Genomic DNA, 27,932 nt, shown 5'->3' on the forward strand with positions numbered 1-27,932 from the left:
GTGACCCACGCTTTGTTATCTTATGTAAAAATAACTAAAATCACCTTAGCACTAATGAGAGAGTAAATCATTAGGTATTATATGTATAAGCATGCCTAAGTGGATCCTTTTTTATTTTTTGGAACAACAAATATTACCCCTTTCTCAGAATTAGTATGCCTTAGGTCAGAAATCACTATTTTAGGAGCTCTCAGAGGACCCATATTTATCTACCAAACACATTACTTACTCTCTTGCACGTCCAATAAATGTTGGCTTAGGTTTTCTCTCTTTACTTTTTGACATGACTTGACATATTTGAATGTGGCAAAAAGATTTCTCTTTGGCCAAATTCCCAGCTCTGTGTTTAATTACCTTATGCATGCTAAGGCAACATTTGAATCAACGGTAGCCTAAACCTCTGGAGATTTTGAGACAATGTTTGAAGTCTCTGTCAAGTCCACCTTTGAGGTTGTCTCCTCTAATTACTAGAAATGTACTGCTGGTTTTAGGTTCAGTAACAATGGGAGATAGAATGTATTACATAGCAATTTCAATTCATGGTCAGTAGTCATGGCAACACCAGAGGATAAATCTCAAAATAAGGAATACTCTCCAAGGGCAAGAGTTTATATCTCCCTGCCGGATGTTTGCTGTTTTATTTTTGGAAATAAATATGCTATTTGGGTTTTGAAAAGCTTTAAAAATCTATTTTAAAGGTATAGTGTTTGTAAAAAATTTCAAAGTGAAGAACTCCATCATGTTTTCTAAATATCACCATATGGTAAATTTCATTTACAGTTTTTTTGAATACTCTTTTGAATTTTCCCACTTGGGAATTATATGGAATGTTTTTCTAATGCATTCACACAGTCACTAAATATTTATCGAGCACTTAGTATGTGCCAAAAACCTTGCTAGATATGGAGAATTCAGAGGTAATTCGCTGTCTATGAATATGGAAGCGAGATGGTTTCATTTATGCAGATTCAGGAAGCATTAATATTTGCTGTGTTTGTGACATGAATCCACAAGAATCAGAAATATGTACCTGAGAGGTATAAAAAAGAGACAGGATTATCATTTTTCTATGATACACATTATCTAAGAACCACATTGTTCTTATAACTATATTTTTTTATTTACAAAGATTTTTTATTTACAAAGATTTAAGTAAATACAAAGTAAATCTTCGCATATCTTTGTGTCAAGTAACAATGGCATAATAACAGGCATTATTCTCATACATCGGTACCTTTGTTCTCAGGTAAAAACCACTGTGCCTTGCTTACAGAAAAATATCAAAGGTTATAAAACCTTAGAGTTGATAAAGTGCTGGTACTTTTCAAAACACAGTAGAGACGGGATGTTCTGCTCTTCTCCCCTAGTCTCTATCTTGGGAATCTCATTCCCTTTCTGAACATCAAAACGAATCTATAAAATTGTTGAAAAATCTAAAATCAACTAGTTCAACATCCTCTCAATGTTCACATCTTCAATTTCCTATTTCCTGCAGAATATTTCCATTTGGAGTATTGCCAGCACCCCAATCTCCACCAACAGTCCATGGAGGCTTTATGTGGGTTTGGAAAGAGATGATCAGGAGAACAATTTGGCCTAATAGTCATGAAGAACAGAGCACTTGGCAGAGCAGTGACACCCAGAGGCCCCACACAGTAGCAGGGCTCTGGGGGTGCCCCTCTCCAGGATCTTGTGAACAAAGACCTATGCAAAAGATGAGTAGAGTATGAACAAGTTTGTTGTGAAGTATATGAAGTTTATTCTCTGGGACCTCCAGAATTCACTAGACTTGGGTGGTGGTTTTATGTTCATGAAGAAGTGATGGTAGAGGCCTTATACTGAAAAAAAATCAGCTGTTAATATTAACCTAAACATTGTGATCAAAGGCTAGTGATACTTGGAAGAATATACTTACAAATGATTTTTGAGATTACTGTCCAATTTTTAAAAATAAAATGGATTTATAGTCTACAGTACAGATCTTTCTCAAACTCATTCCAATCTATTCCATACTTATCATCCCTAATTTCCTACAGAGTTCTGTTGGTTCAGTTCAAGGTAACAGTTATTATATATGTCTTCAGGGTGCCAAGCACTGTGTAGGGACTAAAGATACAAAGATGAATAAATCAGAATCCCTTCCATCAAGGAATACCCAGAATAGTAGAAGAAACAAATATAAACAATAATAATACAACACAATACACATAATTCATAAGTGTACTTAGGACAGATATAAACCAGAAGTAAGAATGGTTCTGTGTGTGTGTGTGTGTGTATGTGTGTGTGTGTGTGTGTGCGTTTTAGAATAGAGCATTTGAAGAGTGAAAGGATTTAAGGAAGCCTTCATAGAGGAGGTGATTTTGAGGGATGAATACAATGTGTTCTGTTAGAAGTAAAGAGGGTAGAAAAGAGCATTGCAGACTAGCTTAGCACTTGTTCACCTTTTTGTTTTTCCTTAATATTCCTTCTGCCCATGACCTCCCTCCTAATTAACCATGCAAACCCTTTCCATACTTCAGTGCCAGTTTTAATTGCAACTCCTCCATATATCTTTTCTGGCCACTCCAGCTGAGGTGAGCACTTCTTTAGTTAGTGGCTGAAGGATACATTCAGCAATTCATAATCTGCAGTGTTGGGACTTCTCTCTTATCATGATCCTGATGTGCATTTAAATCTTTTATTTACATTATTTCATTAACAAACTGTCAAATTCATTTAGAGCTGGGACTGGTTCATAAAGCCTTCTCTGTAGTAACTGCAGAGCTTTGATTTAAAAACTATGTGTGAATTGGTTTGGGGCAAGGCCAAGAAAAATGATGTAGATTGTACCTCAAATCTAGTGAAGTGTTGGTGTCTTAGTGGAGGTTTATGTTTTAGGATTCAGTTCTATTTCAAACCTTTACAGTTTTCATCAATTATTTTATAAATTAATTCTACATTCAGAATTATTCTTTCCATTGCACCTAGTTTACGCTTTCTTTGAATTAGACCTTCTTTTTATTGTGACTATTTATATGCTTTTATTTCCTAGCATACTATGAACATCTTCAGGTCACTGAATAAGTTCAATCTACATTTTATTCCCTACCCTATCTTGCCAAGTATCTTCTACTACTAGTCAGGTGAAAATTGTCTGTTGAATTAAGTGATACAATATATGCACTGAACAAAAAGAATTATATCCAGGAATAGCATTATTGAATGCAGAGTTAAAATTTCATGATCATGTGGTAAACTTAATGAAGATTGTAAACATTTTTAATGGTTAGTGACACATTTTTCATTCAGACCTATTTCTCTATGCCACTCACCTAGCCAAGATTTGAAAATTTAACAAGGAAAAATTTTCATGCTTTTTAGTATATATTTTCAAATAGGTACACATATCCCTAAAGCAATAATGCTTCTATGAAGATGATATTCAATTAATATCATTTGTAAGAACCGTTAAGTCATCCACCATCCTTCACTTTCACTTTGCACTGGATCCACTTAAGAGTTTGTGACACAGGTCTTAGAAGTACCTGCCATCTGAGGAGGTTCCAAGGAAGAGGTAAGCTGCAGACAGCAAAGGTTCCCACCCCTGAGCCCCCCCAGGCTAAAAAGTTAGCAAGAATGAGACATTAGACAGATACTGAGAAGGAAGTGGTTACGGGACAGAGGAAAAATACCAAAGAAAAGGATGTGAGATTGAAGACAAGTTTTACCTGTAGCATAGTTGTATGTGATGAGCTTATCTGAATATTTTGTTCATTTAAAATGCATTTCAGTAAGTAACCTCATCTTTATCTTTAGTAGAGCTCACACTGACATGTCTTCCATAGTTTATAAAACACCTCCAAGTTAATTAGCTCTTTTGATATTTACTACAGTTCATAAGTGAGAAAGTAGAGCCTTTAAAATATCATTTCCTTGCTCACTATCAGCTAGTTATTGTCAAGGCTAGTCTGGAGACATACTTTCAAATCAATGAAGAATTCCAATTTCCCAAAGAATGACTAAAAATCAATCTCAATATTGTAAATCCTGAATGAGTTTTCTGATTTAACATGCGAGGGTAAAAGCATTCCATTTTAGAAAAGCAAACTCCCACTTTTAAGTGGGACTGTGCAAAAGAATTGCCCCTCGCTTTGAACCTTGGCACTTTCCTTTCTTCTGTCTTAACTTGTTTTTGGTTTTATTAGATCCCCAAATCCCTTTTTTCTGGGAGGGATTAAAAGACTAATAGTATCTTTAATCCAAATACATGAAGTACTAACCTTTAAAGGTCCATCCCATAAAATGCTGATGTCTTTCTGCATGACCTTTTATGCTTGAACTCTAAGTCAACATCTAGAGCAAGCCATTCAACTTGTTAATGTTACAAATCTCTTCCTTTCCAAAGGAGCGCCGGCATTCAAGGGAACACCACTGAAAAACCCTTTCCAGTTAGCCATTCAGAGTGGCCTGAGCAGCAACTGAGGGCATTTTACAGCTGTGTAGCTACACTCTGAATGCCATAAACACTTCACAGGCTTGCCATCAAATTTTGTTCATTATATAACATTTATTTTTGCCTTAATTGAGTTTACATACTGCTTCAGTAACATTCCATCAAGTTGACTCCAGTGCATATTGCAAGTAGTGAGACGAAACTTGCTGTGAGAGGTAAGAGAGAGCGCAAAATGTCAATGCCCCTGTTGTCAGGGGCAAAATAAGCTCTAGAGTATACTGAAACATATAAGGAAGAACAGTCCAGGCAGGAAATAATTAGATTCAATATAACACAGTGCTGAAGGGTCAACGCAGGAATTGGTCACATAATTGTACATGCTTTTATAGGCACTTTAAGGCCCTATAACTCTGTAATAGTGATTTCATTGCCATCATTGCTGACTTGTTCAGTGTTATTATGAATGCTATATCCCTTCTTAAGCACCATTGAAAAGCTAATATTCACATGTAGTATATACCAAAAAAAAAAAAAAAAAAAGGTTAAACACCTGTTTTAAGACTGTGGGAAAACTGCTAGAGAAGTGGGAGACTGGAATCTTCCTAACTTTAGAATTGTGACGGCATGTGGTATTTCATTTATAAGGCCAAAACTACTCGAGTAAGGGATGAGCTTTGAAATATCTCTACAATAACAATATGTTATTGCTCCAACCCATTGATACATTGCCATTTTATTGCCCATGACATGAATTCTATGGCTTTTGTGATATGTGAATTTGAATTGTGGCAAAAGAAATACTAATTATGTCCCAATATCCAATTTCTCTTCTTTCCTTCCAGTAGCAGACTTCTTTGAGTTTGAACTGGTAACATGGTTGCCTACACTAGAAATGGCATTTCCCCATCTCCCTGGCAGCTTGGTGTGGCCATATGAATAAGTTAAGCCAAAAAATGTGAGTGGTGATGAATGCCACTTCTCCTTTCCTGACTTCCCCCTCACTGGGGAATTTCAACAACTGAAAAAAACTTGAAAACCATATGTTGAAGTTGGAAGACCTGCTGCACTGGCCCTGGGCCGCTCACTTCAGAACTGTCTGTGAAAGAGAAATAGGGGCACCCAGGTGACTCAGTTGGTTAAGCATCTCCCTTTGGCTCTGGTCATGATCCCAGCGTTCTGGGATCGAGGTCTATGTCAGGCTCCTTGTTCAGCGGTGAGCCTGCTTCTCCTTCTCCCTCTGCTGCTCCCCCTGTTTGTGCTCTCTCTCTGTCAAATAAATACATAAAATCTTAAAAAAAGAGAGAGAAATAAATGCATATTCTATTTAAGCTGCTGAATAACTGTTAAAGCAGCTTCATGTGTTCCTTGTGCATAATACTTGAGATGCAGATATTAAAAGACTAAACCCTACATACACCAAAAGTCTTGTAAATTCATCGTTAATGATTATGGATTCTTGGCCATGTTTTCTTTTCCCTTAGTCGTATTAGTGAAAGGGATCCTTGGTTCCCCTTCTTTGACTGGAATATCAACAGTCCATGGCTCTTAGAGTTTATATTCCTTTTCATTTTCCAAGAGAAAAAATAGGCTCTGAATGGGAATCTCACTTCCACCATTCATTTACCTAGTGTCCTTAGGGAAGTTATTTACTGAGCCTTGGGTTACTTATCAATAAAATTGGGGTTTTTTAAAATTTGAGTACAGGTGATGCACAATGTTACATTAATTTCAAGTGTATAACATAGTGATTCGACAAGTTTATACATTATGTTATATTTGAAAGTGTAGCTACCATCTGTCAAAATTAAGGAGTTTTTCATGTTTACCTCACTGACTGGTCCCTGGTCTTGCTCCATTACTCTATTCTCCAGAAAGAGTTCCTTCTAATCATTAAATCAGATGGTCTCTTCTCTGCTCAGATGCCTTCACTGACTTCTCATCTCATTCACAATAAGAGCCATTCCTAACAATAGCCTCACAGGTCCTGGAAAATCTGTAGACTTCTGTCTTATCCAATTTTCTGTCCCACTTTCTCCTTTGCCAGCCGAATCCCACCACACTGGCTACCCTGCTTATCTTTGAACAGGCCAAGAAAATGCTTTCTTCAAAACCTTTGCACCTGCTAATTCTCCACCAGGAGTGCTCCTTCCCCAGAAGATGCCCCTTCAAGATCTTCAGGTTTCTGCTCCAGTGTCAGTGTTTTGAATATTTTCCATCATTGCCTCATAAAAAACAGCAATCCCCTCTCCACCTCCATGAGTACTATCCCCTTTACCCAGCTTTATTCTTCTCTATAGCTCCAGTGAGGGCAGGGATTTGTTTTGTTTACTGCCATATCCCCAGCATTTAGAACAGTGTCTACAGCATAGTAAGCACATCATAAACATTTGTTGAATGAAAGTGTTGTTGGGAGATTAAATGAAAGCATATAAATTTCTTAGGGGCAAGGAGCAATATAAGGGCTCAATAAATGGTAGCTCTTATTGTTTTATCTCTATCATAATGACAGCTGCTTGCTTTCCTGGATTCTTCCTTGCTTAGCTATTAGGATAATTCTACAGAGATTTTTAAATAATTCCTTTACAGCTCAACTTTTCTCATATTTGTAAACTGGTTTAAAAATGCATAATAGATTTACAAGACAATGTAGTATGCCTTCATGATTACCTTTTACTGAACAGAAAAGAGTAATTTCTTAAATTTCAAAGTGCAATCCTGCCCATGAGACCCAGTATTTACAGTATTTTAATTTTTTGATTGAAGACGAAGTGTTTTAACATCCCTATCCTAGTAAACAGAGATATTATTCAAGGTCTTAGTTACTGAAACCTACTATTAAAAATTAGAGCATTATATTTTCAGAAATACCTAAATTAGTTACTTTTAAATCCATGCAAGGAAATGCCAATTAATTTTGTGGGGGTTGATATGAGGAATTCTTAATCTCAGGAAACAAACTGAGTGTGACTGGAGTGGTTGGGGGTGGGAGGGATGGGGTGGCTGGGTGATGGACATTGGGGAGGGTATGTGCTACGGTGAGCGCTGTGAATTGTGGAAGACTGTTGAATCACAGATCTGTACTTCTGAAACAAATAACGCAACATATTTTAAGAAAAAAGAAAAAGAAGAACATAGCAGGAGAGGAAGAATGAAGGGGAGTAAGTAAGAGGGGGAGATGAACCATGAGACATGATGGACTCTGAAAAACTGAGGGTTCTAGAGGGGAGGAGGGTAGGGGGATGGGTTAGCCTGGTGATGGGTATTAAAGAGGGCACATTCTGCATGGAGCACTGGGTGTTATGAACAAACAATGAATCATGGAACACTACATCAAAAACTAATGATGTAATATATGGTGATTAACATAACAATAAAAAAATTAAAAAAAATTTTGTGGGTTTTTTTGTTGTTTTGTTTTTGTTTTTGTTTTATATTTTTTTAAGATTTTACCTATTTATTTGACAGAGAGAGACACAGCGAGAGAGGGAACACAAGCAGGGGGAGTGGGAGAGGGAGAAGAAGGCCTCCCGCGGAGCAGGGAGCCCGATGCGGGTCTCAATCCCAGGACCCTGGGATCATGACCTGAGCTGAAGGCAGACTCTTAACGACTGAGCCACCCAGGCACCCCTTGTTTTTGTTTTTTAGTAGATCATAATCTACTTTGAAGTTGGAGAAAGGTATTCTGATTTAAGGAAATGGAGAAAGATTATAGGGGGAAGGAAAAGAGGAAATATTCAATGAAACTATTCACTGAATAAATGAATCTAATTCAGTAATTCCAACTGAAGGAACTTTCCCCACCCCCATGAGGATATCTGGCACTGTCTGGAGATATTTTTGGTAGTCATAGCTGGGGGCAGGGCAGTGCTTCTGGCATTGAGTAGGTAGAGGCCAAAGATGAAGGATGTGGGATGCAGCTAAACATCCTACCACACACAGGACAGCCCTTCTACAAAGAATTGTCCTCCCCCAAATGTCAATAGTGCTGAGACTGAGAAACCCTAATAATCCAACCTTTTGCAGTCCCACTAGCCGACCTGATATTCAGTCTGTTTGCAAAATTACAGCACAGCAGCAGTGTCTGTGCTGATTAGCCTGAGCCCTCTCAGCTGGTTAATATTTTGAAGATGACTGCGGATCATGAATTGACTCGAGGTTACCCAATAATCTAATGGGAGAAATGGAACAGGGATCTATGTCTTCAGATTCTAATCATCCCTTCTCTTACTGCAGTACTACTTCATGCAACTTGTCTGGAGCTCAGTGGTATTATTATGTGTTTTTTTGCAAGAGGTAATAGTTTGGCATTGGCCTCATATGAGGAGGGGGAAAAAAACCTTGAGAAAGAAGCTTGTTTTGTTTTTATTGACTTGTTCTCTGGTCTTCTGCTCTACCACTGTGTGCTGCACACAAACAGAATGAAACAAATGAGTATTCTTCACTTCTCTGAACTTTAGCAACGTCAGAAAAAGGTCTGGTCCTTGACCATCTTGGCTCCTCTCTGCCTACATGACTTTCTGTGTTCTGCTTGTGTTAAACAGATTTCCGTACTGCAATGTGTGTTCTTTTCTTGATTGTGACAAGCTGTGGAAATGGGATTTTATGTCTTTTATGGCTTCATTTACTAGGTAACTCCTAGGTATGGAATTATATTTCACACATATTAAGGAGTGAATGAAAACCCTCTTGCTGATTAGACCCTCAAGTCTGTTAATAACGCCTTGGTTCCATCAGCAGCTATTCATTATGTTTGAGTGAGAGTACCATTCTTTCTAATTCTTAAGAATCAAATCTTTCTCTAAAATAAATTGAAAATAAATTTCGAATACTCAACTCATTCTCATCTCCCTGTTCAAAGCACATTTCAGTTTGTTGTGATTAGTATCCTTGCCCCAAAGGATCTTGCTGGTAATGGAAAAATATTAAAGGGTTTCAAAGAAAGAGCTGCAGAATGAGATTTGGGATATAGGTTATCAGGGGGAGAAAATATAGTAAAGCCTTTGGTTCTAGCCACATTTCCTAGATGAACTCATTAGTTTAATTTATAAAATACAAGTTTTGTTTTGTTTTGTTTTGTTTTCCAGTGGGGTTTTATTTTTTTTCCCAGTAGGGTTTTAACCAACAGTTTAGAACTGAGGACTAAACCCATCTCTCAGTAATACTCGAACTACCAAGTGCCCTTTCTAATTGTATTCATTCTTTCTTTTCAGTTTCTACTGCCATTGCTTAGTTGAGGTTTCTCTTACTACTGCATTGCAACAGCTTTATAACCTTCCACTCCCAGCCTGCAAGACCTTCAACTGTAAGCTCCAGCCTAACCGCTAAAATTCTCTGCCATAAAGGTAACACTGACCTCATGGCAGGCACAGTTTTGGTGTTAACTGTTGTCCATCTCCCCATATCTAGTATTTAGTAGGTCCTGCCATCAGTGGGCACATATATTTCCAGAGTCTTATCTCTTCATAACCCACTGTAGTAGCAGCTATGTTTCACAGACAGTTAAAAATACCGCAGGGAAGTCCAGTGTTCTCCAGGCAAGGGACTACTTGTCCTTCCAGTCAACCAGCTGTCCTGATGGTAAAAATCATTGCTTTATTCAGTGGGGACCTCTCCAATTGGAACACATCATAGTTTATTGTTTTTGGTTTTGTGTTTTTGTGCCTTGACAAAATTTCCTAGGAATCATAGTATGCAGATAATTAGGTCTTTCATTTCTTGCTCATATTCTAATGCTGATTGGGTACAAATCTTATATATATTTCATTCTCATTCTTTTTTTTCCTATTTGATTTGCAAAATGTTGTTTAGAATTTGTGTTCATAGGGATATCAGCCTGTTTGTTTATTTGTTTTTGTAATGTCTTTGTCTCATTTTGGAATCAGAGTAATGCTGACCTCACAGAATGAGTTGGGATGCTTCCCATATTCTGGAAGAGGTATATAGAATTGATATTATTCTTGTTTTCTTAAATGTTTGGTAAAATTTGCCAGTGTGGCCTTTAGGGCCTGGAAGTTTCTTTGTGGGAAGGTGATCTGTAAAGTCAGCTATTAGCACTTTGTGTCTTCTTTTCCTGATCACTCTGGCTAGAATTTTAAATTGTATTTATCTTGAAGAATCAGCTTTTGATTTTTCTCTGTTATTTTTGTTTTTTCTTTCATTGATTCCTGCTCTAATTTTCATTCTTTCCTCCTACTTACTTTGGATTTAATTTGTTTTTTTTTAATAGACATTAATTTTTAGAGCATTTTTAGTTTACAGAAAAATAATTGAGCAGAAGGTATGTACATTTCCCCCCTAGTTTCTTAAGGTGGAAGTACAAAGACATTAAGAACCTTCTACTTTTCTAATACAGGCTTCAGAATACAGCTGTAGGTTGTATCATGCAGATGGTGCAAAAATTAGATGAGAAAATCCTTCCCAGAAATTATTTGCATAATACTGTTACTTATTTCTAAGCCATTTGGTTGGATTATATATGTTTACTGTCATGATTTTTTTATCATTACAAAGAATCAACAGAAATAGTAAAATGGGTTTTATGACAAAGCCTGGCAGGGACAGAATTTCCTTCCCACTCATCTTCTCTCAGATGCATTCAAATTAAACATTCCTATATTTACAGATAGATTGCTTTGATGGGACTAGTGTGATCAGTAGATTTTCTTTTAAACTATTTTTACTGATAGAGGATATAAAACCAAGAGAAAACTGAGCCTAAGATGAAAATTAAGGAAGCTGTACATCCCACTATCTTATTGAATATTTCTCCATTTTTTTAAAAATGAGAATTTGTAAAGAAAATTGCCTTTCTTTTCTACCTCAAGAGAGCACATTTTCCCCAAAGACCTAGAAGTGGCCAGGCATGAGTCTGTGCTTGCAGTGGTGTGCCTAAATAGAAGGAAAGGGACAAAAGATAAAGAGAAAATAAAATAGTTCACGACTGTTTCCTTTGACTGAAGAAAATTTAATGCACTCAATGAGGTAGTATATAGATGGAATCAAATGACTTGGGAAAAGGGGTGTGTGTGTGTGTGTGTGTGTGTGTGTGTGTGTGTGTGTGTGTGTGTGTGTGTGTCATGTGGTGTGTTTGCATTCCCAATACCTGACACTTAACAATCAGCAAATATTTTAGTGGCAACTAGCAGAGTTCTTTTTGCTTTAGTATCAGCACACCACATCTAATAACCTGCCTTGTGGTCTGTTGGCTAGCTCCCGGCCCTCTTCTATGGAGCCAGCAAGAGTTTTCTTGGAGCAAATCTCTCCTTGCTTATTTCAGAATGTTCCCCTCCCTTTTTGAAGCGTAGGCCTCCAATTAGAAAAGAAAAAAATGTAAGCCTTGCTAAATGTATCATTGTAAATACAATAGAGTCTTTAGTAAAGCTCTGTGTTCTGAATTTTGATAAAACAAATTGTGTAATGCAGTGTAAGCAATAATTTTTAATAGGTTTGGAAAAAATAGTATAAACAATGACATAAACACTTAAATGTACGTTGTTTTTTTTGTGGGGGTCATTACTTTTTCTATACTAAAATGTTCCAAAATATTTCAAGAAATAATCACATTGAATTTTGTCAACAATTTTTCTTAGCAATTAACCTTTTCACTTATTCACAACCACATGTCAAGTATTTTTATCAATAATATTTATTTCAGTATTATTCGCATTATCTTTTCATCCTATCCTTAGCTGGACAGCTTTTTAAATCTCTTACAAGCAAGCTCTGTTTTCCTTCAGTAATTAAGCAGACATTTACTATGTTATTTTCTGACTGACTCCCCTGAAATAGCAAATATCTGTTATCTGATCTTGGAAGAGACTCATTTCTTCTCCCTTAACATCAGCATTGTCTGCAAGCATAGCAAAATCAGCCCTGTTTTTTCATTGTTCTATTTAATGGAAAAGTCTATTTTATAGAATAAAAGTGACCATGGCAACATGCAGTTGCAAAAGCAATGCCCAGGAGGTGGCAGCAATTTTCAGCATTTCAGTCCATTTCCTCTCATTAAACTATACCTTATATCTAACTCTTTTACTGAAGTTTAACTAGCTCGGCGATTCAGTATTTTCTTAATGTACCTCTTACCACCCGCCACTTCCCATTTTTCCCTTCCCCTTTCCTTTCTTTGTTACTCTGGACCGAGAAACCCCTAGGGTCCCTGTGCAGGGTGCGCGCCCGTCTCGTCAGCCTATGAGTAGCTCCCACTCCAAGTGCTCATCTAAGAACTTGCCAGAGCTTTCACCTATTTGTAGTCTCTCTTTTACTTCAATCTGCCAGCCCTGGGACAAATGGTTTTGGGTTTTAGTATATTGAGTGACCATCATTCTTTTCACAGGGAAAATTAAAGTAATGCTACGTTTATTTCTTGACTACTGACTGCTGTTTTTCCTCAGAATAGCTAATAATTTCTAAATAAATTTTATTGATTATGTCTTTATCTTTTGTCACACAACCCACTCTTAATATTTTTAACGTTATAAATATATATCAAACGCCTAATATTTTTCTGATGTGTGTGTGTGTGTGTGTGTGTGTGTGTGTATAGGTAAATAATGTGAAAATAGAGAATATGTATATTGGTCTCTACTCTGAGTTCCTGGCATAGAGTTCCTACAACCCTTATAACTTCCTAAGTGATGAGAATACTAGGAGCATCGTCTCTTCTAATATTTGGTATTTAATCCTGGTTCTTGACAAAGAGCTCCTAAAACCCTCGTAAGTTTCTAGGAGCACTAGGAGCATGTTTTGTTCTAATGAGGTGAATCTAGTTGGGCTCCTGGATGGAGGCTGCTCAACAGAAAGACCAAGCCATGATTAGAAGCTTGGAATTTTCAGCCTCACATCTTAGCCTTTAGAGAAAGGGAAGGGGTTGGAAATGGAATTTATAAGTGATCATGCCTATGTGAGGAAGCCTACATAAAATGCCAATAGCCTGGGATTTGGAGAGCTTGTAGGTTGTATCCATCCACATACTGGGAGGATGACACACCCCAATTACACAGGGACAGAAGCTCCTGTACTTGGGACCCTCCAGAGTTCACCCTGTGTATTTCTCCATCTAGTTGTTCATGTTGTCCTTTAATGAACTGGTAAACATAAGTAAGTATTTTCCTGAGCTCTTTGAGCTACTCTAGCAAATTAATCAAACCCAAGGAGGTGGTCCTAGGAACATCAGATTGGTAGCCAAGTCTGACAGAAGCTGTGGGTTAGTAACCTACTACTTTCAATTGGCATCTCAAGTGAGGGGCATTCTCATGGGACTAAGCCCTTAACCTGTGGGATCCTAAACTATCTCCAACTTGATAGTCTTAGAATTGAATTAAACTGTAGGATACTCAGCTGGTGTCACTGAATTGCTTGTAGTGAAAATTCAAACATCTGGGGTCAGAAGCACTGTCAATGTGGTAGTTGTGTGACAGTAATGGAGAAACAGGGAGGAAGGACGGAGGTTTTCTGACAGAGATTTTTTTCTAAGGACATGCTATTAATCACCTTTCTAACAAAAGGTTTTGAGAGTTCATTAAACCTTGGTGGCTTCACAAAGGAAGAGTTTCTCTTTGTTCTTTATCTACCAATAGCTCAAAAGTTCATGTGTTAAATATTTGAGTCTTTTAAGAGACAGGTAAATACCAATTATTTAGGAGCATGATTCTCCTGACCTATTACAGTTATTCTGAAACCATGCTTTTCAAATATTTTGGGGGGTTGCAGAGCCATCCTTTTTTCTAAAGGCAAGTATATTACACACACACACACACACACACACACACACACACACACACACACTCCTAATACAGCAAAATGGAGCAGGAGTGCTCCTGTTGAAGGTAAAGAGGTTCACAGACTTTCTGCTGGCTTCCACTTACCCAACCCATTCCCTAAAGTGGCCTCTGAGATACCACCAGGGATCCCAGAATTCTATAGAATAGAGTTTGAAAATCACCATTATAGAATACTCCTTAAGAGTCCTAGAGTAGGGACACCTGGGTGGCTCAGTCAGTTAAGGGTCTGCCTTCGGCTCAGGTCATAATCCCAGGGTCCTGTATCAAGTCCCGCATCGGAGCCTCCCTCTCCCTCTGCCTGCTCCTCTCTCATTCTTGCTCTCTCTCTCTGACAAATAAATAAATAAATAAAATCTTAAAAAAAGAAGAGTCCTAGAGTAAATTTAAATTGCATAAATATCAGACAAAAATAGAGAAAAAGTCTTATTAAACAACTCAAATGGCTTTAAGATCTAGTCATGTCAAGACAAACTATTTCCCAGCAGACAAGCATTATTCTAGTCCTCACATCTTTGTAACTCCTGGAGCAGCATCCTCTGTAAGGAGTAGGCAGTCCCAAATGTCATTTCATGATTGAGACCCAGAGTATGAGTGAGCTGCTCAGCATAAAAGAGAACTTTCATTTCCTTCAGGTCCAAAGCTCTCAACATTGGCTGCAGGTCAGCATTACCTGGCAAGCTTTTAAAAAATACACAAACATAGGCCACACTTATGTATAGTTTAATCAGACTCTTGAGAATTAGGCCTGGGTAGCCCTGTTTCTAGAATCCATCCTCGGGTGATGTTTATGAGATTCCAGAGTATGGCACAAAGAATCCCTGATTTCCCTTTTTCTGTTTTCAAAAGAGTAATAGTTGACCCTCCCAGGAGTTAGAGGCACAGAGCCCTGTGCAGTTGAAAATGCCCCAAAAACTTTACTAATAGCCTACTGCTGACCGAAAACCTTACTGATAACATAATAGTCAATTAACATATATTTTGTTTAAGTATTATATACTGTATTCTTACAATAAAGTAAGCTAGAGAGAAGAAACTGTTATGAAAATCACAAAGAAGAGAAAGTGTATTTACAGTCCTATACTTTATTTATTTTAAAAAAATCTGTGAATAAGTAGGGCCTGCATAATTCAACCCATGTTGTTCAAGGGTAACTATATCTCTAGTTGAACTTCTGACCTTTCAACTCCCCAAAGTTGAACTGTTTTCTTCTGGCCATTTGCGTGAGGAGATAGACCCACAGCCTGTCGGGCATTATGCCACACCTAAAATGAATTAACTCCTCGAAAGTAAAAACATGGATATCAAAAATAAAAATTATTTGCCAAAGCCATGCACATTATACTTCTTTAAGCTGTAGGGATTGTTGTCTCAAAAATGCAGCCTTAGTGTTAAAATAGAGAAAAAAATTATATTCTAGTAGTTAAATATGTTTTGTAATATACTTGATTTAAGGGGGAAAATTTAATTATAAAATTCTATAATTGTTTCTTTACTGTGTAGGCTTTTAAAATTTTCCTCTGTGTAAAATCTCAGTACCTTGTTTTCCTTGTTCTGTCCTAACCCTTCCTCCCTCCCTTCCTTCCTTCCCACCTTCCTTCCCACCTTCCTTCCTCCCTCCCTTCCTTCCTTCCTTCCTCCCTTCCTTCCTTCCCACCTTCCTTCCCACCTTCCTTCCTCCCTCCCTTCCTTCCTTCCTTCCTCCCTTCCTTCCTCCCCACCTTCCTTCCCACCTTCCTTCCCACCTTCCTCCCTTCCTTCCTTCCCTTCCTTCCCACCTTCCTTCCTTTCTTCCTCCTTCCTTCTTCCTTCCTTCCTCCCTTCCTCCTTTCCTCCCTCCCTTCCTCCCTTCCTCCTTTCCTCCCTTCCTCCTTTCCTTCCTTCTTTCCTTCCTCCCTTCCTTCCTCCCTTCCTTCCTTCCTCCCTTCCTTCCTTCCTCCCTTCCTTCCTTCCTCCCTTCCTTCCTCCCCTCCTTCCTTCCTTCCTTCCTCCCTCCTTCCCTTCCTTCTTTCCTTCCTCCCTTCCTTCCTCCCCTCCTTCCTTCCTTCCTTCCTCCCTCCTTCCCTTCCTTCTTTCCTTCCTCCCTTCCTTCCTCCCTTCCTTCCTTCCTCCCTTCCTTCCTCCCCTCCTCCCTTCCTTCCTCCTTCCCTTCCTTCTTTCCTTCCTCCCCTCCTTCCTTCCTTCCTTCCTCCCTCCTTCCCTTCCTTCTTTCCTTCCTCCTTTCCTTCCTCCCTTCCTTCCTTCCTCCCTTCCTTCCTCCCCTCCTCCCTTCCTTCCTCCTTCCCTTCCTTCTTTCCTTCCTCCCTTCCTCCCTTCCTTCCTTCCTCCCTTCCTTCCTCCCCTCCTTCCTTCCTTCCTTCCTCCTTCCCTTCCTTCTTTCCTTCCTCCTTTCCTCCCTTCCTTCTTTCCTTCCTTCCTCCCTTCCTTCCTTCTTTCCTTCCTCCCTCCCTCCCTCCCTCCCTCCCTCCCTTCCTCCCTTCCTTCCTTCCTTCCTTCCTTCCTTCCTTCCTTCCTTCCTCCCTTCCTTCCTTCCTTTCAACCAATATGATCGTTGTTTTTCCTCTACTTTCAGATTAAGACTTTCCTTATCTGGCTTATATTGCTCCCCCACCTTTTTTTTTTGGTATTTTACGTATAAATATAAATGAAGTGCTCTTTCTAAAACACACTTGTTTAAAACTTTTCATTAGGGTTCCATTGCCTTTGGGAAAAGTCCAAACTCATTACCATGAGACTTAAAACTGGACTTGGTCTGGTCTTGCTCATCCAGTTCCTTCCATTCCAGCCTCCCTGAACCACTTCCAGTTTCTCCAGCACTGAGCCATTTCATTCTATGTGCCTTTGCTCGTGACCCACCAGCTCAAACTTCTTATGGTTTCCTGAACATACCAGAATATTTAAAACCCTAAGCCTCTGTATATGTTGTTCTTCTCTGTGTTAAAAGCACTTCCCCAAATCTTCGCCTAGGCAATTCTTGGTCATCTTTCAAGACAGCTCAGGCTGCATCTCTTCTCTATCCTTTCTAAGTCTGCTGTCCTCCAAGTTCAGCTGGAACTGTAAATTACTTCCTTTCACTTTGCTTCAATTATGTATTTGTAAAGTTATTGCTTTAATGTCTCTTTACCTTGGTATATTTCAAGCTCCCTGAAGGCAAAATTTCTGTCTCTTTTATTCATAATGATAGCTCCGGCACAAGGACCATGCCAAGCTCAAAGAAAACTCATTCATCTGTTGACTTACCAAAATTTTTGAGTGTCTAATTGTGCCGAGCACTTTTCTAAGCCCTTATGATATAAAAGTGAACAATATAGACAAAAGCTTTGCCTTTATGAAGCTCACATGCGAGGAGATTAAAAATAAAAATCACACATATATCAGATGGTGACAAATTATGCATAATAAATATTTATTGAATATATGACCACCCTTTCCTGGGTACATTATAACCTGTAGTTATTTCTAATCAGACCCTAGTTCCCTAAGGGTAGATTTAATGTTATTAATTCCCCTCTATCTAACACAGAGCTTGATATATATAAAAAAAGAACATACTTATTTTCCTGCAAAAGCAATAAAGAATTGTTCTGGCAGTAACATTTTATAAAAAGAATCTCTTACCATCTTTGGAAATGCAATTGACAGCGACCTAAAAGTATAGCTATTCTTGTCATGTCTTCATTTAGAGCAATGGTGTTCTTTCTTCTAAATAGCATTTGACAATTTACAATGAACTCTTATATTCTTTTTATTTTACTTTATTTTGTTGGACTCAATATGGATGATGCCTTTCTAAAGTGTCCTCATCATTCCCTCCAAGTTTTTCCCCTCATGTTCCTTATTAAATCCTCGGAGGTTAAAAATCTGGCAACTGCATATGGACTGGATGAGCTTGCCCTTAAGGCAGTTGTGATGACAGAGAACCATTGGATTCCTGTCCTGTGTTGGGCCAAACAGACCCTCTGTCCCATGAATTTAGACCTGGCTCTGAGAGGCAGCATACTGTAGTCCATATATATGATGGAACTCTAAGTGACTGGGAGCCGCGGAACAGGAGGAGAGAATTGAGAAGTTTGAGGTCATTGAAGAGATGTACATGGGCAAGAGCCCAGAGAAATTAAAGGAAAAGAAGCAAATAGATCTGGACAGTAAGAGAGGACAGGTCAAGTAGGGGGAATAGTGGTAAAGGCTGGGTTTGGAGGTGCTGGGAAGAGAAGAAATCTTGGTATCAAAATGCTGCAGGCTGTGCCAAGTGCCTTTATCATGGGCTACCATTTGGGTAAATATAAGGATAAAGAAAATGTTAATTGTTTTTGTTTCCTTTCATGGCTTCACTAATCACTTTTTTCTCCCCATCTGAAAAAAGAGAGACATTTTATTTTATTCTTTTGTTCTAGGTAGTCTCAGCAAATTGAATAGAGTTTTGAACTAGCTTTGTCAGTGTGAATAGCTATTAAATATTAACATGTTGAGGCAATTTCCTTGTCATTCTGGGACCACTAGAGGCCAGGTCTATCTGTCAAGGTTAATTATAGTTAAATAATGTGTTTATAATTTCCTGGAAAAGGTGCTTATAAACTTGGGTAACCGATCTAGAAATAGCATTATAATTCCTAATTGTATAAATAATTTGTATTATTTACATGGTGACTTTTACGTGAGGCTATTAAAACACATTAACTCTACCAACTCATTTGCAATCTGAATATGGAAAGTTATTGGACAGGAAGAATTATAGTAAGAATAACCCAACATAAGATGTAATAATGTCAGAGGTTCATATTTATCAAGTCCTTGGGCCATATACATGTAGTGTTAGTTGGTCTTTATATCAACCTTCTTTAGCAGGAAATCTATTCCAAATCCATAGGTGGATATGATTTATTGACATCTTTTAATATTCCCGTTGACTAGAATTCTGGAATTACAAGGGATCTTAGAAATTAATCTGGCTCCTAATTTTATAGCCGAGAAAATTAAAGCCCAGATACTTTAAATGACATGTCTAGGACACATATTTTTGTTTATTCATTTGTTTAATTTTTTTTTTAGATTTTTACCTCTTCCACAAAGCATTTGTACAACTAACATAAAACAGAGAACAGAAATCAATTTTCCGAATCTTAGAGTTCTTTGTATATTAAGACTTACCTCCCTACCCTATCTACCCTCATCATCCAGAAGACCATCTGCAATATACAAAAGCATTATCCTTCATACCCACCCAGAGGTTTATTTCAAACCCAATCCCTACATTTCTGACCTTAATTCCATTGTTTTCCCACATTTTCTGTTATTCTTACTCTAACTTCCTATTCTAAACACTACACATATGCCTCAGTCTCTCTAATCTTAGGGTTAGAGGAGTTACAGGCTCTCGCCCTTTTTCTAAAGCCATCATCTAGCTCCTGTTGGATCTCTTACCTTCCCTCTCAATTAACTTTCTGGAAAAAAATCCCCATCTGCTCCAACCTACTACAGTCCGGCTTCTCACTACCCCACTGGTGCTCTCCTTTTTAAGGACAACAAGCAACCTTCAATATCCAAGTCAAATGATCCTTACGGTCCTCACTTGAATGGAAAGATAGGTTTGCATTTCCAGGGCTGAGCATAGTGCTTGGCATAAAAATGCACTCAATAAATCTGTCACAATCAAATAATGAATGCAAAATATCAGAACTTCAACATCACAAGAGATGAATACGATGAACGCACATGCATTTCAAAGTGTTCACTCTGGCTCACTCTAACAAAGGAGTGAATTCTTAGGAAGGGTTTATGAAAGAAGCAAGAGGGATCTGTGGTGATTTATTTGGTGTACTCCTTGGTTCTCCCACACATCTCCTCATAAGCTATGAGGTTATGGCCTTTTTTTAGATGCTGCAAAGCTGAACATAGTTGTGGGTGGCATCTGAAGTATTTTTTGGTATACTTAGGAAGGCAATGAAAGGAGGCCTGGCCATCCTTAGGTTGCAGAAGGAGCCTGTTCCCACGTGTGAATGAAATCCTTAATCATGGTGAAAATAGTGAACTTCTTTGCCCAAAGTTTAATTTCTTGGAATTAGAAAAAGTTGTCCTAAATAAGTCAGGTCACAAATCTGCTATTTTGTGCTGCAACAGTTGAGCTTCGTATACCCAACAGGAGGAAGAAAAGCCACTGTCCTCACTTAAATGTGAAGGTATAGGCAAAATGGTTAAACAGAGACATATAGGAAAGAGTTTCTCAGAATTTTTGGACCTTAAAAACAGCAACAGAGGGGAATGAATATGTATCCCTCAAACTTAGAAACATAGTCCTAAAAGTTTCCATTGAATTTATGAATTGTCTTTAGAGCTTCATGCTTTATCTTAAGAATTTATGGGGTTTGGGCATTCTGACTCATGAGCTATGCAATTTAGTTTTAGTATAAAATATGCTTTAGAAAAATGTGCTACTCCTGTGGGTCTGTAAGCCCTCTGGTAAATGTACCTACCACGAGAATAAGTTTACCCTGGATTAATTGCATTTAAGGTAACATCGCTATGACAGAATACTCTTTCATTTTAACTTCATCCCACTGAATGATCCCCTGGAGGCCTGAAAGTGTTCTACAGCTAAAAACACTGCTGTATTGCAGCTAACTTTATAGATTTATTGAACCACAGGAGGTATTACCTACTTTGTTTACCATAATATATAAAATGAGATTCTCTAAAACTTCATATCCTATTAAACTTTAAACCCGTTCCGTACAACTATATTACATTTTACTCCAACTTTTCTGTTCTGTGGTGAGACTAAACATTTTCTTCTAAAGTATATAGAGATTGTTTATCTAGATAAAAGTAGAATTAGCTTGTTTTTAAATCCAAATCAAAGAGGAAATAGGATATAGTTATTTAGTAATTAATGCCATATCGTTTTCCTTGGACCACATTTCCTTCTGTGAAGATTTTCCTGACTCACAGGAAGTATAAGGCAAAGGAGGCCATCTTGTGGAGGATCGTACCCCCTTTAAACTTCATGGTTGACCTAATTCCTCTGCAGTATATTAACACATAGATTTTTTTCATGAATGTTCAAAGCAGTGTTATTCACAATAACCAAAACTCTAAAACAATCCCAATGTCAATCAATTGGTGAAAGGATAAACAAAAACAATACATCCATATGATAGAGTACTTTTCAGCAGGGAAAAGGAACAGAATCCTGATACATGCTACAATATGAAGTAACCTCAAGAACATTGTGCTAGGTGTCAGAAACCGGAACCAAAGACTATATATTTCATAATTCCATTCATATGGACTATCCAGAAGGAAATCTATAAACACAAAGAGTAGATTACTGGTGGCCATGGACTGGGGCTGAGAAAGGGAAGTAACCCCAAATGGGCACAAGGGATTGTGGTGATGGTGGTACTACTGAGAAATCTTACTAAAAATTGTTGAATTGGACCCTTAAAAATGAGTGGATTTTGTGGTAGGTAAATTATACCACAATAAAGTTATTTTTGAAATTCTGTTTCAAGAACCAACTCAAATAATACCTTCACTAGGAAGACTAGGAAGTCTAATCTCTCCTCCCAAACATCCCATGTGCCCCAACTGTACCTTTTATCTGTCAGCCATGGAATTGTCAGAATTGCATGTGTTATTCTGTCTACGTTATGATCCTAGATTATAAGAGCAGAGACTACTTTTTCATAAGACCAGGGCCTAGCATAGGGTCAGAAACACAATAGGTATTTTTGTAGTGTTTGATGCATTTTAGCTAAAAAACTAATCCCAATGTCTAATTATAAGGCCACAATGAATTTAGCATAACTTAAAGAGAATTTTTCCCTTTTAACAAAACATTTATGTTATTAATATTCAGCTTTTGGAAGGGAACCATGGTATAAGGGAATCTGAACTCCTTTTCTAGCATGCTTTTGTTATTTATTATAGATTTTCCTTGGTGACGACAGATATATGTGTCAAATATATTTCCCAGAGTTGATGATCATGAAGCTTATCTTTCATTTCTAAAGATGTGACTTACTTACATTTTACCCAGTGTGTGTGTGTGTGTGTGTGTGTGTGTGTGTTTTCTTACCCCTTCTTCCCCTTCTTTCTTCTTTCCTCAGCATTCCCTCAACCCCTTCCCTCTGGATTAGGAGAGAATATTTAATATTACTGTGTAAAAAAAAAGTATCTTTTTTTACAATAACTCATTGAAGATACCCTATTCATTACAATGAAATCAATATTGGCAGGAGAAAACTTATAGATGCTCCACTTTGAGAGAAAGAGAAGACCTAGGGCTTTTTCCTTCAATATACAATCACTAGATCTCTGCACTGGCCTTCAGGGTAGAGAACATAGTCACCACTCAGCGATGCAAGGATCTGGGTGCTCCTCCTGATGTAGCCAATACCCTGAGGACAAGTCAGGAGGTAGAAAAAAACCCTCGAGGGAGCAATGAGGGCAAAGATATGAGAAGGGGATTCAGAGAAAAGAAGCGGGGAATCCTAAAGAACCACAAAGGTGAACCATACAAGGATTATATTATATGTACATATAATTTTGAGTAGAAAATACCCAATCTGAGACCAAAGGGAGCAGATCCTCTCTTATCTTTTACTTCTTAAAAGAGAAAACAGAAGCTACTGCACTAGTACCAACCCACTGAATGCTTCCCTACTCCAGGATATACTGCCCTCACTGCTATAGTTTAGGCAGTGATTGAAGATGCAGTAGGAGGGAACCAACAGGCAATAGTATTTTCAGGCAGCAGTAGTTTTTAAAGAAAATACTGTTTGTTAAGAAAAAATAAATACTCCAAACTGGCCTCTGTCATATTTAAACTATCCTATCTGTGTATGTCTGTTAGCAATGGTTTCTTTTGGAGAGTAGAAGTGAATTAGGACAGGGATATGGAAGACATTTCTGTATATGTGAATATTTCACAAGGGAAACATTACATTTTTTTGTCAAAATAAACATGTTATAAAACATTTTTAGAAAAGGTTGATGTTTTCTAAAGGGAACCTAGAAATGAACACTTGTAGTATTTAGTCATATCCTTTTTATTAAAATGAAATACTATGTTATTTCAAAGTCAAACCATGTGGGAATAATGCCACAAACAAATGTGTATGAAGTACTTATCATTTGTTCATGCATGTAATGAGACAGTACTGAAGGATATAATTTTGTCATTAAGTTGCTCATTGTCTAGTTCAGGAGGCAGACAAATAAAGCAGCAATAAAAGTATCTCATGGAAATTATTATGTGGACACAGTGGAGGGATACCTAACTCAACCTGGAAGTATCAAAGAAGACTTCTGGAAAGAAATGACTTAGTCTGAGTCTCCAGGAATAAATAGCAAATCAGTGAGGTTGGTAAGGGAGGGTAGTCAGACAAGAAAGAACCTGAAGACAAAGGATATTGTGTTTTAGAACCAAAAGGTTTTGTGGGTACAAGGTACTAAGGAGTAGAGACCTTCCGCTCCCGAGCCCTTCCTCCTTCCACCTTCCTCTTCCCTCTTCTTCTCTTCTCCCTTAAAGTTAGGAGAAGGGCACCTGGGTGGCTCTGTCGGTAAAGCTTCGACTCTTGATTTTGACTCAGCTCTCAGGGTCGTGAGATCAAGCCCCACGTTGTCCTCTGTGCTGAGCATGGAGCCTGCTTAAGGTTCTCTCTCTCCTTCTCCCTCTGCTCCTCCCCCACCCCCTGCTCACATGTGGGCCCTCTCTCTCACTCTCTCTCTCTCAAAAATAAATTAATTAATTAAAGTTAGGAGAGAGTTGAGTTTAACTCTTTAACAGTAAAGAGTTAAAGGTAAAAATACCAAAGAGAGGGAAGGAATACATTATGAAGAGATGTCTACCTTTTTGAGAGGCAGAAAAGCTCAAAGCAGGGCAGGCAGGGGGAGCACAATTAGCCTTGGATAGGGAAATGGCAGCCATTCCACTGAGATCAGAAAGCAGAGAAGGAAGGACGTAGATGAAAATATATTTAATGAGTTGGTTTGGGATCAGGAAACAGAAGTTTCTACCTGATGTTATTATTCTTTTCTTTCCTGAGAATGTGGAATTTACTGAGTAAACGAGGTGCTGTTGGTGATTTATGTAGCTTTATTTAAAGGTATGTAAGATAAAGGTCCTGTCTTCATAAGAGAAAATGCATATTGCTATAACTATTATAAAAGAGAGTGAGTTGTAGGTTTAATAAAATAATTAAAACTAAACTGTTAGGGAATTCAGAGATGGGGATATTGTTTCAGGCAAGGATATTATTGCTTATTGGTATATTATTGCCAGATAAGAAAGGTAATTGCACAATGGTAATAAGCTGGAGTCTGAGCTAAAAATCAGATGAACAGATAAATGGGTCAATCAAAATTAATCATCACAGTGAAAATTAAAAAAGGCTGCCAGCATTATCTCTAACACAAAGGGTGTCAATTGCTTCTCAATTATTTATGATAATGGTTTAAGTTGCATACTATAATCTGTCCTCTCTCACTCTCTCATTTTCATCATCTCCCACTCCCTCCTTCTCTCCTTTCTCTCATCTCTGGAAATTTCTTAAAATCTACTGGGACTTCCTGGGCTGATCTTACTCTGATGAGAAGCTCCAGAAGTCTCACTAGATGAAGCTTAACAAGAAAGTTTAAGAGAACTGGGGAAAAATAAAAAAGGAAGAGGAACAATAACAAAAAACAATGAGGAGAGGAGAAAGAAGAGTGTGTTTAGATTGAGTTAAGAAGGATGAAGAAACAGAGTAAGCCCATCCCTGGCCTCCCAGGAGACTAGAGAGAGTGATACATTAGACTTGTGAAACATAAGGACCAGGAACTAATCTTTTTATTAATTAAAAAGAGAAAACATTACAATACTCAGGTTGTGTTTTCTTCTCTAGATGATAATGGAGAAATTGGAAGAGGCTTAGAGAAGAATAAGTCACCAAATGTTTATTAAGCCCTGAAATATTCCAGGTACCGTGATACACCCACTGGGCATCAGTTATAAGTCATGTGCAATTGAGAGGATAAAAGTGAAGAGTCTCTCTTTCAGCGGCGTGGTCTCCTGCAAGCACCCTGAGCAGAAGGTAGGGAACTTGCATGTGGGGCGTGACCAAAGAGCCTTAATGCTCTCCTCAGCCACTCTAAATTTAGACAGACTTCTTGACTGTAACTCTGACTTCTCTTTTCTTCCAGTATTTACTTTAGAAGACTTGTGAATTCTTTCTCTGTCCCTTTGAGATTTAAATCATTTAAAAGTCTCTTGCCAATTTTGCAGGACAGGAATGTCTTTCTCAAAAAGGCATCCCTTTGAAATGTAATTATCAAGGAAGATAGCACCCCTGTCTCCCAGTCTTTGGGAGGGTAGGGGTTTCACTTCCCTGGAAACCTAGCTCCAAGTTGTAAAACCACCTCTTGTCAGGAAGACAAAAAGTTGGCCCCTATAGTGAGGAAGACAAGCATTAATCAAATTCATAGCAATTAATGCATAATTACAATAAGAAAAGTCCTACAATGGAGTGGATCACAGATATCTGAATGCACATATTGAAGGAACCTAATCTGGATGGTTGGGGGTAGAGCACTGCGCGGAGTTTTAATAAAAAATTTGAGCTGAGACCTCCACAAGTTAACTAGGTAAAGGGTGGGTTGGGAGGGGAGCCATGAATAAATGTTCCTGGAAGAGGAAAGAGCAAGGGCAAAATTCTGCCGTCAAAGAAGCATGGTGATTTATAGGAACTCAAAGAAACTCAAGCTCAAACTGCATGGGTGGACCCCAGAGAGGAGGGGGAAATCTGGTGCTGCTGCATGAAGCTTAAGAAGAGAGACCCAGGCCTTGTACTAAAGACAATAGGTAGACACCAAGTCAACCCATACGTAGGTACTGAGTCTACGTCAAGGTTTTAAGCCTGAGCAGGGGGAGGGGACATAATCAGACTTCCATAAATTGGCACCAGATTAAAAAAAAAAAAAAAAGTTGGAGCCGGATATAATTCCAGGAATCAGGAGATGCTTGCAGTAATCCAGGTGATAGTTGATGATGGCTTAGGCTAGAGAGGAGCACAGTTGACAGATCTAGGACGATGGTAAAAGGTTGCAGGAGATGGGGCCTTGTAGGTGACCCCCTGTTTCAAGTTGAGCACAGAAGGCTGAGTGGGTTGTCCACTGAGCACTCTGGGGAAGACGCTAATTATAAACAAGGCTTTATGTTGAATTTTGCCTGGGGTTCAATTTGACTGCTTCCATTTTTTATTATTTAATGTGTTATTTAATGTAGATTCAAATCTCAATACTCTTAATAGAGAAAAATCCTTGAAAAAGTTCATAAAATCAATAAGAAAAGCATTGAGTCCCTAACAGTAGAGAGAATGAGCAAGGCATTTTTAAAAGAGCAGATACAAATAATGAATGAACATTGGAATATATGTTCTACTTAATTAGTAATGAAATAAATGCAAATTAATGTAACAAAGAAATAACATATTTTACTTATAATTAAAACAAAATGAAAACCTTGCTAGTGAAGCTAAAATGAGACAGATCTTAGGATCTGCTGGTGGGTAGAGAAAATTAATACAGCATTGTTGGGAGAAAATTGGCAAAAAAAAGTATCAACTGCCTTAAAATATTTGTGGTCTTGGGCCTAATAATTCCAGTTTTTGGAAAATACTCAGTGGAAATGACTAGAAGTTTAGACATAGCCTTATGTGCAAAGATGCTTATTAAAGAGTTATGTTGAATAGCAAAAAAAAGAAAAGAATGGAAATAGTTCTAATTCCCCAAATTATAAAGACATAGATAAATCATGATATATCTGTATGTTGGTATATTATGTGATTACATTAAACAGTGATTATGATGATTTCTTAATGACACAAAGTATTTCTGATATATAAGCTGGGTTAATTAAGCCAAAATACAAAATTACAAGTACCATAGAATCTTTTTTAAATTTTTTTATTTTATTATGTTAATCACCATACATTACATCATTAGTTTTTTAATTATTATTATGTTACGTTAATCACCATACTTTACATCATTAATTTTTGATGTAGTGTTCCATGATTCATTGTTTGCATATAATACCCAGTGCTCCAGGCAGTACGTGCCCTCTTTAATACCCATCACCAGGCTAATCCATCCCCCCACACCCTTCTCCTCTAGAACCCTCAGTTTGTTTCTCAGAGTCCAAAGTCTCTCATGGTTCGTCAATCTTAATTTTATCACAATGCATAGATAAAAGACCAGAAGACTCTGTGGGAAGCTTTAACACTGGTTAACTCAGGGGCTTCACAAGTAACTTATTTTCCATTTACTTTTTCTCTGTTTTCCAAAGATGTAATAAAGAACATATTTCATGTTTTAATTTAAACAAATACATTAAGGGATGCCTGGGTGGCTCAGGCAGTTAAGCATCTGCTTTCAGCTCAGGTCATGATCCCAGGGTCCTGGGATCAAGCCCCAGTTGGGCTCCCTCCTGAGAAGAAAGCTTGCTTCTCCCTCTCTCCCTGCTCAGGCTCTCTCTTTCTCTCAAATAATAAAATCTTTTTAAAAAATAAATAAACAAATACATTAAATAAATCTAATATGATGTGCAGTTTGCATTAGCTCTCCAAAAACTTAGTTTGGGAGCACTAATATTTCACTTTGCCAATCATTAAAATTAGAAAAGTCAACCTATATCCATTTAGAACATTTCCAAAATGAGGCTACTAACTATTCTTGCAGAG

At 37.9% G+C, this 27,932-nt stretch overlaps 1 long non-coding RNA gene across 1 annotated transcript in view; it reads left to right on the plus strand.

Moving 5' to 3' along the window:
* The window catches only part of LOC113934970, a 235,949-nt gene that overhangs the window by 92,237 nt on the left and 115,780 nt on the right, over positions 1 to 27,932 (plus strand). Inside the window, exons 3-4 of the long non-coding RNA XR_003523845.2 lie at positions 9,646 to 9,777; positions 25,098 to 25,286. This is a non-coding gene — a long non-coding RNA (uncharacterized LOC113934970). The remainder of the gene's footprint in view (positions 1 to 9,645; positions 9,778 to 25,097; positions 25,287 to 27,932) is intronic.

The sequence above is a fragment of the Zalophus californianus genome, chromosome 4, assembly GCF_009762305.2.
Source record: "Zalophus californianus isolate mZalCal1 chromosome 4, mZalCal1.pri.v2, whole genome shotgun sequence".
NCBI lineage: Eukaryota > Metazoa > Chordata > Mammalia > Carnivora > Otariidae > Zalophus > Zalophus californianus.